The sequence below is a fragment of the Gouania willdenowi genome, chromosome 9, assembly GCF_900634775.1.
Source record: "Gouania willdenowi chromosome 9, fGouWil2.1, whole genome shotgun sequence".
In the NCBI taxonomy this organism is placed as follows: Eukaryota; Metazoa; Chordata; class Actinopteri; order Blenniiformes; family Gobiesocidae; genus Gouania; species Gouania willdenowi.
Window position 1 is genome coordinate 10,789,923 of NC_041052.1, and position 18,837 is coordinate 10,808,759.

At 37.1% G+C, this 18,837-nt stretch overlaps 1 protein-coding gene across 1 annotated transcript in view; it reads right to left on the reverse strand.

Moving 5' to 3' along the window:
• The window catches only part of LOC114469412 (transmembrane protein 132D-like), a 184,493-nt gene that overhangs the window by 26,127 nt on the left and 139,529 nt on the right, over positions 1-18,837 (reverse strand).

Below are 18,837 nucleotides of genomic sequence, written 5' to 3' on the forward strand. Positions count from 1 at the left end.
TCTTGCAATTTCTAGACCAATCAAACCAAGCCATCCTATATATTTAGGTCTGAAAGCATCATTCTTGAACCCTTCCCCCCACATGAAGACAAATAATATATTCCAATAAAATAAACATTATTTTAATATTGTAGTTTAAATGTATTGGTATTTGTTCAAAGTGTTGTTGAATCTAAGCTCACTAACCTGATGTATAAATCCTACAGTGAAGCTATTTTCACTTATTGGATTTTTATGAAGATAACAGTTTATTCGGATCCAGTGGTGAGGCATTTCAGGCCTTGATTATATAACTTTCTTTTTTGACATCAGATCCTCACGATGTCCTTCCTCCAAGGTCACCACTTCCTCCTGAATTCACTTCTTTTGGTGTTGCTAATGGTGTGGTGCGATGATGCGCTCTTAAAATTGCTGGCCATTTCCTAAGCCTGTTATTGCTAAATGGAAAATGTGTGAGTTCAGGGCAAGGTGTGTGTGTGTGTGTGCGTGTGTGTGTGTGTGACCTCTGCATTTAATCCACTTACCTTAAATTTTCTTTCTAGAGTTTAAAATGACCCATAACACCTAGATAAATCCACTTTTCTTCTTCCCCTTTATAATCCATTTCTTTATTGTATTGCTATATATTCTTAATTGCATATACTTCACATTTTACATTTTTCCTACCATTATTCATCGAGTGCTTTACCTGTGGCTGTGCTGTAACGACGAGCTACTGATTTAAGATTCTGGATTTAAAATAATCCATACATTGAACTATAATACTACAAAATATTAACTCTGGTAGTAGAAAGACAAGTGAATTTTCTGGCAGCAATTTAGACCAAATTACAAAAACAGAAAAGGAGTTTGACCTGATTTCCAGAAGGGATACAAATGTAGGATATAGTGCTTTAGACATTCATATACTGTATATACACAGTATGTCACTCCTATCTACTGTAAACATGAAACAGCAGATGTAATAGTGCAGAAAATTGCATTTGTACAATGTTTCAGTTCAATAGTAATTTCTGTAAAACAGCTATAGTTGTAGTTTTGATGAGCTGCTTTGGACCCCAGTGGGTTGTGATACCTAAAGACACTACCTTGCATTTCGGAAAAAAAAAAACACTGATGTATAAGAAACTGTAAAGGAATTACAGCAGCAGTGTGTGGCTAAGTCCACTGGGAGATGAGTCTCAGAAGCATTTGGTGTCAAAAATCTGCTTATCATTTTCTTTTGAGTCTTCAGCAAAATATGATATGGTGGTTGAGCTGAAGAGAACGCTAATGATTACTTTAAATGCGTATACGTCAGTTCAACAGCAGCGGAAATGAGCCCCATCAGCACAGATGGTGCTTTTTAGAATTAATTATTCATTTACTTTTCTTCAATTTTGTGTCACATGTCAATTTGAAAGGACATGCAGTTGCAAATTCCTTGAGATGTTTCCATCTCCTGACATTGGAATGCTAATGCTAACCTAGCTCATGATGTCTTCCTATCGAAACCACAGCCTATGTCTTTTACTCTTACCATAAACTCAGATTAGTCCTTGTAAATTTGTGTATTTCAAAATGTATAATAATGACTATGATATATTTAGGAAAGTGAAGAAAGGTTAACTCCAAAGTAAATCTGATGTGATGTACTCTGAACTAGGGTGGCCATATTTTGTTTTGGAAAAAAAAGGACACTTGGCCCGAGCCTATAAAAGTACTCAAAAGTACTCAACATTTATCTTCAATAAATATGATTTACATAAATATGACATAAGTAAGCCTGTTACTATCCTCTGTAAGTTCAAGGCAGCACCTTTAGGTGTATGCTGAGCCAAGGGCTTCCATTTTGTTACATGCTTAATGAAACCCAGACCTTTCCATGGATTTATAAAACCCCAACAAAATATGTCTGGTTGAGAGAAGGTGTGAGGTCACCATATCACAAGCAATCAAATAGTTCTTTAATGACCTCCAATGACGCTCTTTATTATTTGTTTATTATTATTGTTGTTGTTATAAGGTGATATGATCAGATTATAACACCTTTTACTGTATAAAATGTGCCAGTTTAGACTAGTTTTTTATTATGCAAAAATAGGAATAAGTACTACGCAAGAATACCACAACATACCCAAAAAGAATAGGCAAAAATACAAAAAAAAAAACTCTTTCATAATCATAGCTTTGATTCGTCATGCATTTCTTCCTCAGAGACTTGAGATAAGAAACTACTATTTATTTACACTTTAGGCATGCTGGTGGAGGTAAACTACAATCATAGCCACAGGTAAAATGGGGGAGAATGTGTGTGGTGCTCAGACCTTGTGTCTATTTATGCTTCAAGCTCTAATTTGGGCAGTGCAGTGATTCTGAGTCTATCTTTGGAAAGGATCCAATTAATTATCCAAGAACTAAATGGGAAACGCTCATGTCTACCAGGACATTTACATCCTATTGGCTAGCTGATCACAGTGCTAACAGTATGAGATAAGACATATAACTCTGTAAAGACATTTTGGATTTCTATTGTAGGCATGTATGATTGATTTGTCCTCTGGAGAAATAATATACGCATAAAAGATTCTGCCTGCAGTAAATTGTGCTTTCTGATTCTTGGACTTCATGCATCTCCATCAGAAATGATTACATTACAGGCAGTTTTCTGGAAGAGTTTATGCAATATTTGGCCAATGGCCTGTCAGGGTGACGTAGATAAAACCCCTTGCTCACGTAACTTGGGAAATAGTGAAATTGAAACCACTAACCCTCAGTTATTGGACTAGCTTTATAGCTGCAATCCACAAACACATTTAAAAACTCACTAAGGCACAACGGTACAATCACACAACACCAAACTACAATGCAAGGTGTCCCGTTTCTCCCATCTGACATTGCCTCTTGCACACAAAGCAGCACACAAAGATCATGGCACGGACACACAGGTGCTTTAAACGGTAATTGGTTTGTGTGGTGATTCCTTTAGAGATGTTGTCAATAATTGAATTGGACAAAAAAGGCTCAAAAGTGATGAAAGAGGGTGTGTGCGTCTGAGTAACATCCTGCATGTCTGAATGAAGGGCGTGTGTGTGTGCATGTGCGCGTGTGTGTGTGGGCCAGATACAAAGCAGATTAGGAATTGATCTGCGAGCCATTTAATGAACCAGTTGTGGAGCATGACACGCGTCTCTGTGATCCCACCGATCCCATCCCACGTGATGCACACGTACATACTCCTGTCCTTGGAATGTTACGGTGTCCATTCAATGCATGTTTACCAGGATACAAATAACTCATTTATTTACATAAATAATTATTTCAGTACACCTGTCCCAAATTAATAACATTTTTGCTATGCAATAAAGGAGGTTGATATTATATTGATATTTTAAAACTACTGATCAGGAAGAGTATCTCATAGTCTGCAATGGTTCTTATTAGACAAAAAAGTGTAAAGTCGAAGTCTGTGAATGACCACCATTTCTTTTAAAAAAAATACAATTATGTTAAGTTACAGTCTAATGTGGTAACAAAAAACTCATTAGTGCCTTATTTTCCCAGTCTACTGGTAGTTTCCACAATGTCTAAAAGTAGAATGGGAATGTCGGTCTCCCATACTGAAACTGGGAGTTTTAAAGCTAAAGTTCTGTGAGAAAGAGTATAGTAATAATAATAATAATAATAATAATAATAATGCATTGGATTTTATATAGCACTTTATCATAGACAAAGCACTTTACAGAATTAAAGGTGCAGTCTGCAATTCTTATAAAAGTGACTTTTTGTCATATAAGTTTTCACTATTTAAGGACAGCTTTACATCAAACTAGTAGTTTGTGTAAAAAAAACAGACTCATTGAGTCCCACCTGCTGCTCTTGCTGCCTTTGTCTTGCCAGAATGCACCGCAACCGAGCAAAAAGAACCAATCAGAGCCAGGATTGTGTTTGATGGACTGCCTGACAGCTGTTGCTCACATGCCCCGTCCAATTCCCGGAGCTAGAGCACCGTCTTTTTTATAGTGTATGGTCTGGAGGAGTAGAAGATGGAATTAGCAACTTTTCTGCTTACAAGGTAATTACTGCTGCTTGATTTACATTATGTTTGATTTGTATTAGTTACACTAGAACTCTGTGGTGCATGTAAGTAAGTAAGTAGTTTATTTATAAACCGCTTTTTGCAGATAAAATCACAAAGTGCTGAACAGAGTTGTGGTAGAAGTACAAGTGCAACACAATAGAATAATAAAACAAGAGTGCATAAATATCATAAGAGCAGCAACATTAAAGGACGAATAAAAATTAAAATCCAGTTCACTAAAAGCTTTACTGTAAAGTGTAGTCTTCAGCAGTTTTTTAAAAGTGTCCACACAGTGGAGCTCCCTGAGAGACTGGTGCAGGTTATTCCAGAGTCTGGGAGCTACAGCCTGGAACGCCAGGTTTCCTCTGGTTTTAAATTTAGTTTTTGGGGTCTTTAGGAGACCCTGACCTGAAGACCGAAGGCATCGCCCTGAATGTGTTGTTTGTGTGTGCGCAGCAGCCTCCGTGTGGGCTGCTTTAAGTGACACTGTTGTTGCTGCTTCTGCTGAGGTGTGTGCACATTGAGAGAGACACGCTGCAGTAATATGCTTTTAACAGAGCATGTTATATTACTGTGATGTTACTGTCGAGCTAACGTTAGCTTGGTAGCTCCCTTGAGAGAGGGACGTTGGAAAGTTTGCAGGCAGGGCAAGTGAGCAGCGGGGAGGAAGGGGGAGAGAGGGATCTGAGAGTCGCGGACTGCACCTTTAAGGCATTATTCTTTCACTCCACACTTAGTGGTGGTAAGCTACTATTGTAGCCACAGCTGCCCTGGGGCAGACTGACAGAAGCGAGGCCGCCATAGTGCACTATTGGTCCCTCCGACCACCACCAACACTCACTCACACTGTACTTTCATACTAGGCAAGGTGGGTGAAGTGCCTTGCCCAAGGACACAATGACAGATACCAATGGAGTGACTGTCACCTCACTGTGGCACCTGGAGTTCTCAGTGGTCTCCCATTCAACTACTAACCTGCTTAGTAAGGGCTGCTTGAGGTATTCCTGAGCTTAATTCTAGTTATGCTGCTCAAGGTTAAGCTGTGAGGAACTTTCTCTGGGACACCAAGCAGCTCCTTTTCTTTACTCCACATTTTTTAAAAGTTGATGCTTTAATCATGTTTGTTTCACTTTCTTTCTTGCAGTCTGCACTTTCTCCCCTTTTTCTCCATCCTGGAGCTGACAGTTCCTGATCTGAAGTTTGCTGTTCAACCAGCTTGTGATACCTTAATGTCTTTTCTCTCTGTTCATTTAGCCTAACCAGTCCAGCAGAGGGCTGTCACCTTTGAGTTTGGTTCTGCTGAAGGTTTCTATCAGTTAAAAAGTAGATTTTACTCATCACGTGACAGATCATCCCTCACGCTGAATGTGGGGAAAAAAAGCGAGAATGGAATTATCAAACAAAAACAGTCCCTGAAGCTATCCTCACATAAATGACATACTGTAATTGTCACCGGAACCCACATTCAGACTAGGTGTGGAACAATTCATCGATCAGGATTGTTATATTGATTGGTTAGGCAATGATCGAATCATACCAAAGAAAACTCAAATCATTAATCAATACCATCTTCATTTGGAAACGCCTTTTGTTATAAATAATTACTTTCATTTAAATGTCTGAAATATTTCAGCAAGATAATTGTGAAAACATCAAAATTGCTTGTTTTTTTTTTTTTTGTCTGGCTTTAGGTAAAATGTAACTGACTGTGATGTACGGATATATATAATATTGTGTTAAATTGATTGGAGGCACCTGAATTGAACCAAATCAAAATCGAATCAGTGCTGACTTTTTGACATCTGAAAATATTGTACCGTCGTCCAAAGAATTTAAATAATATCGTCAAGAAACTAACAATTTTCATTGTATGAGAGTTCAAGTATCTGGTGTGTTAACCTTTATGAAGAGGAGGTAAACTCTCAAACACAATCTTGCCAATTTTAAATGTATAAGAAATTCCCTCCCACTGGAAGGACAAAGCTGTTTTGAAAACTATGATTCTGACACATTTCTTTAATTGTATCTCATGCTGGTCACAAGCCAACAGTACAACCTTAAAGGGCCCATGTTAAGTTAAATCAACTTTTCTGTGCTTTAAACATCATAAAAGTGCTATTTGGGCTTCATACACATGCCCAAAGTGTTTTTTTCATTGATTCCCTCAATCATTAGTTAGAGGGTGATTTTCTCCTTTCTTGGTGCAGGGCGAGCCTTTCACCTCACTCCAATTTGATAACGCGTTCCCACTTTGATGACGAATTCGATGCGGCACTGAGCTGGAGAAGCCACGCCTCCAGGACGTTCTCTGCTGTGATTGACATGCAAACAGACACACCCACGAAGGTGAGCATTCTGGCGTCCTTCGCACAGTGCTGTGTATGTATTTTCTGCAGTCTATGTATGTACCGGGGAACGCCCCGCCCCCACGCTCTGTCTCGTGTTTATAAAGCAGCATGAGCTCGGCTACGGAGTGGGTGGAAGGAGGGCGGGCTGTCCTCTGGCCCTACGTCACCGTGCAGGGAGGAGGAAGCCATATGCATAGATCGGCCGCAAATCAGCTTGTTTGTGTAGAGTTGCTCACAAAGTGACTTTTCAGAGGCTAACACTCTGGAAAACAGGAGAATTTGTTAAAATAAAACTCAAATACTATGTTTTATTTTTAGAACAAATGGAAATGAGTGAAAAATAGCATGACATGGGATCTTTAAGAACCTTTCATTCTCTGTACAAACAAGTACTCAAAATCCTGGCAAAGAGCAATATCACCACTGTCATAACAACCAAGCATAGGTTTTGAAGATTTGAACATATGATCATGAAATCAAATGTACATTTGGTTTTTACAATTATTTATGGTTCTGTCTCTACGCCTCTGAAATTTCTGTCATACCTGACCTCTGAACTTAAAACGATTGCATATTTTAGAGACTTCTCTACAGAGACAAAAACAACAAGACTGTCAGCATGGACTCTTTTCATAAAAGGGGGCTCTACACCTTAAATATGTGACTTTTTAAAGTGTGCTCCTCTCTTTTGTTTCTATTTGTTGTTTCTGTTTGAATCACACTGACTATACTGTAATTTGGTACAGAGCATGTTTTCAGTAAATGGTTCCTGGCAAAAATAATAATAAAACAAAACTAAAAACACAGCATGAGTACCTAGAAACTGTTTACCCATCAAACGGGAGGCTCTAAGTGTTTTCTTTGAACTAGAAAGCAGAATTATGAAAAATGGCAGTGGATGTGAAAATCAAACAGCACATAATGACCTTCACAGGTATAAAAGTGTGGGAATAAACACATTAAGACAAAGTACCCTCAAAGTACTGCCTATTTTTTTCTTTATTTACTGTAGCAGACCTATTTGAACACTGTGGCCTGATCAAGATAAAATAATGCACATACTTCAGTGAATGTGTTTGTCATAACAACTTTGGGGATAGAGGGCCCACAGGCTGTACATTACATTTCCCTTTAAAATTAATCTGATATTATTGTCATTGTTGGATGGCTGTTAGGGATGTAACGATTAATCGTAAGGCAGTTAAATATCGATTCATAGGTATCACGGTTGATATCGATTTTCTGAAAATTGAATCGCAGTACTTTTTCGCAGTACTATCCACAAGTGTAGGTGGCGGGCGGAGTCTGCTAATACTTTCTTTCTGGCCGCCTTCTACTCTTAAATATGTTAATAAATGATTCATTACCCCTTTAGTACCGAAAGAATATCTGTAATATTACTTGAATATCTGTAAAAGTCACGTTTTTCTATTAGCTCTGTCTGCTAGCATAGCTTCTCTTCTTCACTCCAAGAATTTCTGCATGCCAACCGACCACTGTGTTACCAGCGCCCTCTTCTGGTCCAAACAAATATGATGTAAATCAGAGTAATCACGGTTTTTTTTTTTAAAGTCCAATTGTTAAGGCACAAAATACATTTTCAGTTGCACTTTTAAAAAGAAAAAGAACTATTATGCAGTTTTGCATTGTTTATTATAGAACCAGAATTTAAATTAATAGGCTTCATTTTCATTTCTATTATTCCTTTATTTATTTCATTCAAGATTTATTTTTAGTTAAATTGCATTGTTTTGAATAGTTTATCAAGGGATTCTTTTGACAATGAAATATAAAAGGAAAATAATACAGCATTTTCTAGTTTTTTTCCCAAAAAAAAAAATTTGTCGACAGTCCCATTTTGTAAAATAAATCGTGAGAGAATCGTATCGTGAACCCAGTATCGTGAATCGAATCGTATCGGGAGTTGAGTGAATTGTTACATCCCTAATGGCTGTCATATTTTGCAGTTTGGTATCAAATAGTCTATTCATTGTCAATATATTGGTTTTGCTGACAACTTTTGAAGTGGTCCAAACCAATCTTATTATACACTTATATTTCCAAAAGTTAACATAATCTGACACATTCAACATGCTCATTAGTTTATTGATTACTTTCACCAAGGAGGTAATATTTTTACTGGCAATTATGTATTTGTTTGTTAGGAGCATTACATCAAAAATACTTAAAGAGTAACTAAACCCCTGCTTTCTCCTGACCTGTCACTAGGTGGGAAATTCCGAAAATGCCTTGATTATGGGCGGGGCTCCTGGAGCAGTTGAGACACACCCAGTCTATACTATAAAATCTCCAATGAACAATCCATGCTATGTTAACTAGCTACTTACTTATTACTCAATATACCTCTCTGTTCACTCTTCTCTCAGTCCAATCTACTCACCACAGATTGTAGAGCCCACAGGTTCTAGTTTTTAGGCCAGGCTACCGGACTCCAAATGCCACTCTTCTTCTTCTTTTTGTTCTTCTTCTTCTTGTTCTTGTGTACACTAGTTAAAATCGCTACTCCTCTGTTATTCGTGAACGGATCGGGCTGAAATTTGGTAAGTATAATCTATGGATGTGTTCGCATCGACGCCCAGAGCCAGATTTTTGATTTGGGGCCCCAAAAGTAAAAAAAAAAAAAAAAAAAGAAAAAAAAGAAAGTTGATTTCTCATTTATCTGCAAGTCAAATATTACAAAGGTCGGTGGTACCAAATCATTGGCACATACCAATATACAAATAGGACCCATTATCCCATACGTGGAACAGGGGCACCAGGGGGACCCCGGGATCCCCATTCTTCAACTTCAAATGACTATTTCTCTGTTAGTTCTCGTTAGATTGGTATGCCGTTTGGTATGAATACTGTATGAATGATGAGACGCTCAGAGCCCTTTTTTTTTTTTTTTTTTTTTTCTTTTTAAATGGGACCTGTGGGCCCACCCCCATTTCTGGTAATTTACAAATTTATGGGAACAAAGTCGTGTGATATATCGTTTCAAAGGTAGTTCAACATAGATTACGATTATGCCTCACACAATTTGATTAGGGTCAAATATTGCGACAGTTGGTGCAACCAAGTCATTGACACACACCAATATATGAATGGGGTCCATTACTTCGTATGTGCCACGGGGACCCCATTTTTCAAATGACTACTCTTCCATTAATGCTCTTTAAATCGTGCTGTAATTTGGCATGGCTATTCTATGAGCGGATGTCAAGAGCCTCTTGGAGACCTTTTTGAAAGGTGGGGGCCCACCCCCTTTTCCGGTCATTTCTACATTTATCTGAACATAGTCATGCAATATATCGTTTCAAAGGCAATTCAACGTAGATTATCATTTAACGTCGCACAATTTCATTTGTTTTACTCGGTAGAACCGAGACATTTCACTGCATTCTCGAGAATGTGGTACGTGCCATTCGGCTCGTAAACGTTCCGTGGGCCCGGCCGCAGTTCATCAGAACTTGTTATAAAAGGGGCGGGGCCAACAGTACTTGTTTCTGACACAAGATGGTCCCAAAATGTCACATAATCTTGTTCTCAGCCAATAACAAAAATAAATTGTAATTGGGTTAAAACACATACAGTAGACGACAGTCACTCTGACATCTTAAAACAAAATATGCCAAATTGAAATAATTTGACTAAAATGTTGAAAGTTGGACCAGGATCAATCGCGACAGCACTGCTTCATACCCAAACACATTTGTATTCAGCAGAAAAAAATTGATTGGGGTTTAGTTACTTTTTAAGGATTTTGACATTTCAACAAAAATATTATATAATTAATAAATAACAATATAATAATTCTGGATCAGTTTGAAATCTTTATTCATTATCAAAAATTAAAAAATTCATATCTCGGTTTGAAAATGACTGACTTTATGAAAATTGACTGTTATGTCAGGGAGGTTCCGGACTTACCTAATCAAGTTTCCATGGATCCAGATTGGACATTTTCTCGTGATTTTTCTAAAACAAAAGAGGGTGCCCATACTTTGACCTACTGTATCGTTAGTAATGAGAATAGAAATTTATCACATGCCTTTAAAGTGTGAATGATCACGATATCATGTTCAGGATCACTGATCCAGATAAATGCCAATATCTGGGCAAAGAGAATATTTGGCGCTTGGTGGAGGTTTGCACTCTGCAGTGGTCTTGTTTCATTTATCATTTCAAACTTTGTTTCATTCAATTATTTCATTTTGTATTTTGACCTATGTTAAACTTACATCATACTGACAGTTGAATTTCCACTACCTAGCTACACGACTGTGGACAGTGGGCAAAAGAGCAGGAAAAAAAAAACTACAGGCAAAAAATAATCCCTCTAAATTGTGAAGATAAGAAAATTATCACAGCCTGTACCAACTAACCTGCGGCAGGGTACTGGGTCTTCACCAGGAGACTGAATCAAAAGAGGATACTCAGGCTATTTTTCTCTACACAGTCAGAACCACATCCTCTGCTGTTCAGTGAGCTCTTATATTACAGTGCAGCAAGCAGTTTGATGGCTTTACTGCTTGCATGTAAAATTTATGATAATACTAATGCTTACAAACCGCAAACTTGTAACTGTATACTATTATCTTTCCACTACCTGGTTAAAAATGATACATCTCCCTATTAAATGAGCCATACTGGAAAATGTGGCTGTGTAACAGATATAATCAGTTAAAATTATATATATATATATATATATATATATATATATATATATATATATATACATACATAAAAAACACTATATAACAGTTTAAAAAAAAGCAGACATCAATCTAGTAGTTGTTTGTTCTGAAGGACACAAAGATACTTTCCTTAACTGAGGTGGCAGAACATATATCTATGATACAGAGGACAATTTTTAGGAAGGTTAGCCTACATGCTGTCACTGCTCTTGAATATAAAGCAGGTGGAAACAGGATGTGAAAAAGTAACACAGGTAGGATAGAAAAAAAGGCCAGAGTCAGCTTTTTATAAATGTACTCATAGCTATTGTAATTAACTTACAAACTATTTTTTGTCCCCATGCAAAACTACTTTTTTTATTACTACATTCAAAGTAACTTTATAATACAAGTATTTACCGTCATTAGATTTTTTCCAAATTTAAATATTTCCACTGTACTTTTATAAACTAGCATTCACAAATTGCACACCTTATATTTGACTTTTGCCCCTGCTTAACGGTAATATGTACAGTGTTGGAGCAAGATTTGAAAGTTGCACCTCGTCCAAGATCCACCTCCTCCCATCAGTGCTATGTCAAAAGCCACGCCCCCACAAACATGAACACGCACAGGCTTCAGCCATTTCAGCCCAACCAAACTACCTCATGTATCCTTCACCTGTAAGTAAACTGTGTTATTATTATTTTCAGAAACACAATAGTATGTCTGAGGGGGCGTGGACAGGACGAGAACCAAAGGGATCTGGTTGGTTCTTCCCACTCTGACCAAATGTCAGGGATTGGTCAGAGTTTTAACAGGATGGCAGGTTCTACAGTGGTCCAATTACTACTCTCAGGATGGAAAGACCTTAACAAAAAGTGTTTCTGAACAGGATTATGGACTATACTTAAAGAGTAACCACCAAACCCCTGCTTTCTCCTGACCTGCACTTAGGAGGGAAATTCCAAAAATGCCTAGATTATGGGCGGGGCTCCTAGAGCAGTTAAGACATGCCCAGTCTATTCTATAAAATCTCCAAAGAACAATCTATGTCATGTTAACTAGTTACTCATTACTCAATATAACTCTTTATTCACTCTTCTCTCAATCCAACCTCCTCAGTGTAGATTGTAGAGCCCAGAGGTGCTAGTTTATCTAAAAGGGGAGGGGCTAATAGTGCTTGTTTGTGACACAAGATGGTCCCAAAATGTCACATGATCTTGTTCTAAGCCAATAGCAAAAATTAATTGTATTAGTTTGGTTTCAAACCATAGAGGGCAGTCACTCTGACATTTTACAACAAAATATGCCAAATTGAAATACTTTGACTAAAACGTTGAGAGTTGGACCAGGATCAATTAACAGCACTACTTTATACCCAAATACATTTGTATTCAGCAGAATGTAATTTTGGGGTTTAGTTACTTTTTAAGTAACATGTTCTTTTTCAATATGTATGCTGTAGTCTCTACATAGCTTTCCATAATGCTATTCTCGATGTCACAGAAAATTATCCTTTTACCCCCTTATCTATGTCAGATGCAGTACTCTTTTACCTCTTACCCATGAGACCAATACATGTGATCATTTACTTTCCCCCTCTCCTCTCTTCATTGATCTCTTTGTCATCTTCTCATCACTCATCGTTCCATTGTATCTCCCCTCACCTCTTCACTCTGCGTGAGGTCAGGATAGTGCCACTAATTTGTGTGTATGCGTGCGCTTGTCCCCTATCCGTCCCCTACTGGTTTTGACACAACTGACCTTACACTTAGTGCTGTGTCAACAATAGCCTCACATACACACATCACAAATGACGGTCTCAGGGGACCTTAACAAGATAGTTGACAATATCAGAGGATGTAAGAAGACGAACAATTTACCACAAAGCCACAGGACTACCAAAGACTTTCCTGATAAAAGCATTCAAACTAGGGCTGGGCGATTTTCCTGAAAAAAAAATCTCAGATTTTTTACAGAAAAATTCGGGTTTAAATTCAATGATCAATTTTTTTTTCAGTGCACTTAAAAATGACTGCAGACATCAAATATGTTGTCAAAAGTGCAACTTTATTGCTGTGATTGTCCTCAAGAGTTAAAATGCAGAGAACAATCCCAAAAGAAAAAGTAAATGAGACTCTGTCATTCAACAATTTCAAGCTTTAACCCAGGTTTAAGAAATAGTGCAACAGCAACTTCACATTGGCTTCAATTTTCTGATAAGAAATCAGATAACTACATATTCTATAACATTACAATTAAAAAAATAATAAACTCTTCCCTTAGCATCTCAGCATAGTGCGAATAAAACATTAAACATGCATGTGGCACACATATAGCCTACTCAAAGGGTAAACATGTAAAGAAAATGTTCATGGACATAATATTTTCATTTAAATGTTCACCTGCTCTACTCATCAATGCACTACTGCACTTTTATCTTATTATTATTATTGTATTTTTATTTCATTTCATTTCATTATTATTATTATTATTATTATTATTATTATTATTATTATTATTATTATTATTATTATTATTATTATCTTGTTATTTTATTTAGTTTGCACATATTAGTCTAACTACTCTTTATATTTATACTTCTTTTTTATTTATTTTTATTTATTCTAGTTGATTGTTATTATTTAATGTTTACACTATCAGAGAGAGCACAGTTCACCAAGACAAATTCCTCGTGTGTATTCAATACATTACTTGGTCAATAAAGTTGATTCTGATTCTGATTCTGAACAAAGAGGGGGCTGGCTCACATCTACTAGGTATGATTGAGAGGGAGATTTTTAGTCATGTTGTTGATGTAATGTGTTTGTTGAAGATTTTAAATGATTTTACTGATGATTTTTTTTTTTTTTGTTTGCCGACTTTAATGTTCTTATAGATTTTAAGCTGTTGAATGTTTTCTGTTGCACTTTTTGATCATGTAAAGCACAATGAGTTGCCTTGTGTATGAAATGCGCTATACAAATACATTTGCTTTGCCTTGCCTTTCTACTCTCTATTAAGTAAAGCATTCGAAACTTTGACACAATAACTGCTAATACAAAAACAGTCTAAAAAGACTAAAAATCATTATAAGACAGTAAAAAAAGAGGGCTGCCTTGAAACCTCAGCTCAGTTTCTAGTTGTTCCTTGCTTGCTGTGTTGGTTTTCCGGATCCTACTTTACAGCTGTCACAGCGACTCACAGACAGCTACAGCTACCTGGAGCTGTACCCAACGGGTGCAGTTTTCAAACAGCTGCTTGTGTGTGTCTGAGTGTGTGCGCGAAGAGAGAGAAGATGTGGGAAAGGGAATTTCTGTCAAATCAGATGTCAACACAAAAACAACAGTCATTCATTACACACAGGCTGCTGGGTGCGTAAACACAATCAGCACAGAGGAGGGCTTTGTGTTGCCAAACTACTTATTCATAGACAGCGAAGAGTGCGTAAATTACGTTAAACGAGTAGTGGCCTTTTTGTTTGCCAGAATAAATACGTTAAACAATGATGAATGGTTTTGTGTGTGAGAGGATGTGTCAGTATAGTGATCTAATATTCTGCCTTGTCTTCTGCTAAAATTAGGACAGAAATAAATCAGGGAAAGTTTTGTAATGGTGACATGCTTTCTTTTAAGTGGAAAACAAATACAAAGTATCACAAAGTATCCAAATACAGTTGTACCAAATTGATACATCCTCCTTCATTCTTCTTTCCTTATGTTCTCACTTCTTCCTTCTCACAACCACATGAAACACATCCCTACACGCTCATACACACAGCGTTCTTGCTACATTTATCTGAATGAGTTCCTTCCATTTCCACAGTGTTGTTATTGATTGTACTTAAACAGCACCACTCCTGCCAGCTTGTACCAGGAAATTGGCTTCATATTGAAACTGTCACAGCAAGAGTGTGTTTCATTTTGGGCCCGGAGGGCGTAGGGAGCGCGGCGCGAGAAGAATCAATCTTTGGTGCCTAACATTGCTTTGATTCAGTACAGGTGTCGGAGGTGTTTGTGCTTTATTAATTAGTGCAGCTTTTTCTCTGCTTAGTTTGTGTGGCAGAGCGAGGGCCTGCGCTTGTCTTTCGGTTAAGATTAAATTTAAAGTGTTTGTGAACACCGACTTTCCTGCAGAATCCTAATGAGGGACTCAGTTGAACAAAGGCTCCAGCAATTACCTGGAAAAAGAGCCTTGATACAGGATATCAAGGTTCTTTCTATAAAAAGAACCAATGTGGAAAAAACAGAACCGGAACCAATGAACCAATATTTTTTACGGGCATTTGTTTCTTTGTTTATCTGTTAGCAGGAATACGTGAAAAGTACTTTACAGATTTTGACCAAATTTGAACCAAAGATGGACCTTACACTAAAAAAGATTGTATTCAATTTTGGAAGGGATCGAGATCAATATGTTGATTCTGGATCAGTTTCAAAAATCAAAAAAAATCGTTATTTCTAATTATCGGCAAAATTTCATACCTGTTGGGTTGATTCCTCAGTTACACCACAGAGTTTCATCCGGATCGAATCTGGATTGCGCATTTCAGCGCGATTTTGACGGTGCCCATTAGACCTGACCTTTGAAGTTTAATTTCTATCATTTTAACACAGGCTCAGGTCGGGCTCAGTTGCTGTGTGTTAAATGAAATGCTAGGTATGTGTTTTGATTAGCATGAGAAAGATACACAAATGGATGATGAGGGGAATCAAAGACTGGCCGCTGGAAAATGAATAAATGATGTTAAAACACGCATAAACGACTCATTCTGGAGCTGTGTGCGGTCACATATGTAGAGAGCGAATTGTGTGTGTTATGGCAGTGTTACCACATGCTTTATGACAGATGTAAACTGGTATGTAGTGTGTAGCTGCACTTGAAGCTGCTTGTCATGTTTATAGTTGTAAGCAGAACAAGTGGCTAGTAAATAAAGCTGAGTTATTAAAGAAACTCACCTCAGATCATTCGTAAGTGCACAGATTTGAATAATGTCTGGCTAATAGTAACAGTTGAGGCTTAAAGAAAGATCGGCTTCATTCGGGTTCGGGCTGTATTCTGTCGGACTCGGGTAGAGTCTAATTTTTTAGGCCCAATTACAGCTCTAGTGCCCATACATTTGGCACTACTTTTGCTGTGATATACAATTTTTCCAAGTGTGAATGATCATGGTACCATGATCAGGATCACTGACTTAGATAACTGCCAGATATTGTGCTCTTATTTTGAAATAACCAATTGACTCTCCCTCTATTGGTAATCAATTTCCGCATATTTTAATATATAATCAAGTATTTTGTGTTGTGTAAAGGTGTACAGTTCCATTAAAAATGTCTCAGATCTCATTGAAATAGTGCAGTTGGTTTGGCTATAGATAAGTGTCAGTTTATTCTTTCTTTAATGCATGAAATGTCAGTGTCAATGTCACCTTAAAGGTGACTTTTTGTCATATTTGCTAAAGCTGTCACTATGTAAGGGCAGCTTTACATCAAACTAGTAGTTTGTGTGAAAAAAACAGGCTCATTGAGCCTATGCCTATGGTTTATATTTAGTACATCCTTTGGTATTTTGAACCATTAAAACCATTATCAACAACATTATTATGTGTCATGCTTAAATGTATGTTTGCGGAGGTAGTTTTTTTCCTGGTTTTACACTGCTTTCTCTGTTTAGGGAAACCAGTCTCAAACTGGCTGTTTTTCACCTCACCTCTCCTCCTGTTGTTCATCCCTTTTTTCACCTAAATATGTGGGCTCCGCAAACGGCTGCTCCGGTTGTTGATGTGTATTCTTTCGCTGCAACTACCAAGTTAAATTCCTAGTATTGTTCTAAATTGTACCTGGCAAATAAAGCATTCTGATTCTGATTAAAAGGATGCTTTCATCTAAATCTCTGTGTTACAAAAGGTAGACATTATATTATCCATATCTACAATCGAGATTAGTTTCAAAAGGATGCTGAACCTCAATTATATTTGGGAAAAATGTTTTCTGACCAACAGAACAGGGTGACAGCCTCCAGAGGAAAACTTTTGAACTAAAGTTATAAACACATTTGATTTACACAAAGCATGAAAAGTTTCTCATTATTTTTCTAAAACTCAAAATATAATTTTCATTAAAAAGCTTTTTAAGGGTATAACATAATACACATTATGTAATTAAGTAATACTAACATTATGATTGAAAGTGGACTATTTGATACACATCAGGAAATTGGCCGTGAGAGCATTTATATTTGTATAGCTAGCTCTCTTTGATAATTAGCTTTCCTTCTTTAATTAAAATAGAAAACAACCAAACAGCCGTGTAGTAAAAGTCCTCCAAATATTAGCTGTGGTTAAATTTTCACAAGACCTGTCATATTAACAGCTGCACTAAAATACAATGCTAATTTTGCAATTTTTTGCCTAACTCTAAATCCTCTGAGATTTTAGATGACAATTATAATTTAGGATGGATGTCTTGCTGTGTAAACTACTGTTTGTTTACCACTTCACGTTCTGATTGTTCCTTCTTATTCAGTGTCTATTTTTCTGCCTCCAGAGAAATCACTTCCTAAACCATATCCAACAAATCTGACGTACCGAGGCTTGAGAGATTTTAGTATTTGGCGGAGTCCATTTGTCCCTTTGGCACACGATTAGTCATGTGGTAAAAAATCAACTTTATTAGTGAGCTGACAGTTTATCCCCAGAACACACTACAGCAAAACAACGGAGCAGCTAAAGCTGAACTGAATAAATAAAAAAAATAAAAATAAATTAAAAAAAAAGCCATGTGATGCTTAGTGTCTGTTTCAGCAATATCCATACACATAAATGTTTAAACTGTAAACAGTAAATGCTCTCAAGTCGGACAAGACCAAGACCTTCCAAATGTGGTCTTGAGACTGAGGCCCTGTTCACACGGAGACAAAAACAAAAACACTTTCCCCTAAAACGGGTAATTATGTGTGCGTCCACCAGGGACGGGGTCAATTACATTTTTCAGTTACAATTACGTCTTCAATTATCCATGTTCAATTACAATTCAATTACGCTTACATTGACAAGCATTTTTTTTTTTTACAATTAAATTACGATGATTTTTTCCCACCTGAAAGTCAATTACAATTACGCTCTCAATTACAAAAATGTCTTAACCATGTCTTAAATCAGCTGTAAAACACACTAAAACAATAATCTGTCATCTAATTTGTTTCTCATCTCTTGGTTACCTTGTTAGGCTTAAATCAAGGCTATACCCCTTGATTATTTTTTTTTTAATGGTCAAATTATCTTCATAACCTTCATAACAGCCAATCCATGATAATAATTAAAAAAAACAACCCAGCAGACAGCAGACCATGATTCATGCTGAACAACTGTACCTCTATGGGTGTGAAGATTCCTGATTAACATGTTGGGATTAACCCACCTTTTGGGAGGTACAGCATACAAGGTTTCCAAGATATACAATAGGCTTGACTTTAAGGGCGCACTCACAATGGCAGCCCAGGTCGTGCATGTATGAAACCATAAGGGGGCCCATTGGGGGCCCATTGTGAGGCTTGTGTAAGTGTTAACTTCCAACCAGTGCGTCTGGGCCTGGTTTGAAGAGACATTGTTGGTCGCTCAGGTATCCCTAGAGCAATGAGTGCTGTGATATGTGAAAGCAATAGAATTTTTATTGGATTTTCATGCCAATTGCAATCACAAAATCAATTATCTAAACTCAATTACAATTCCATTACAATTATGACAGCA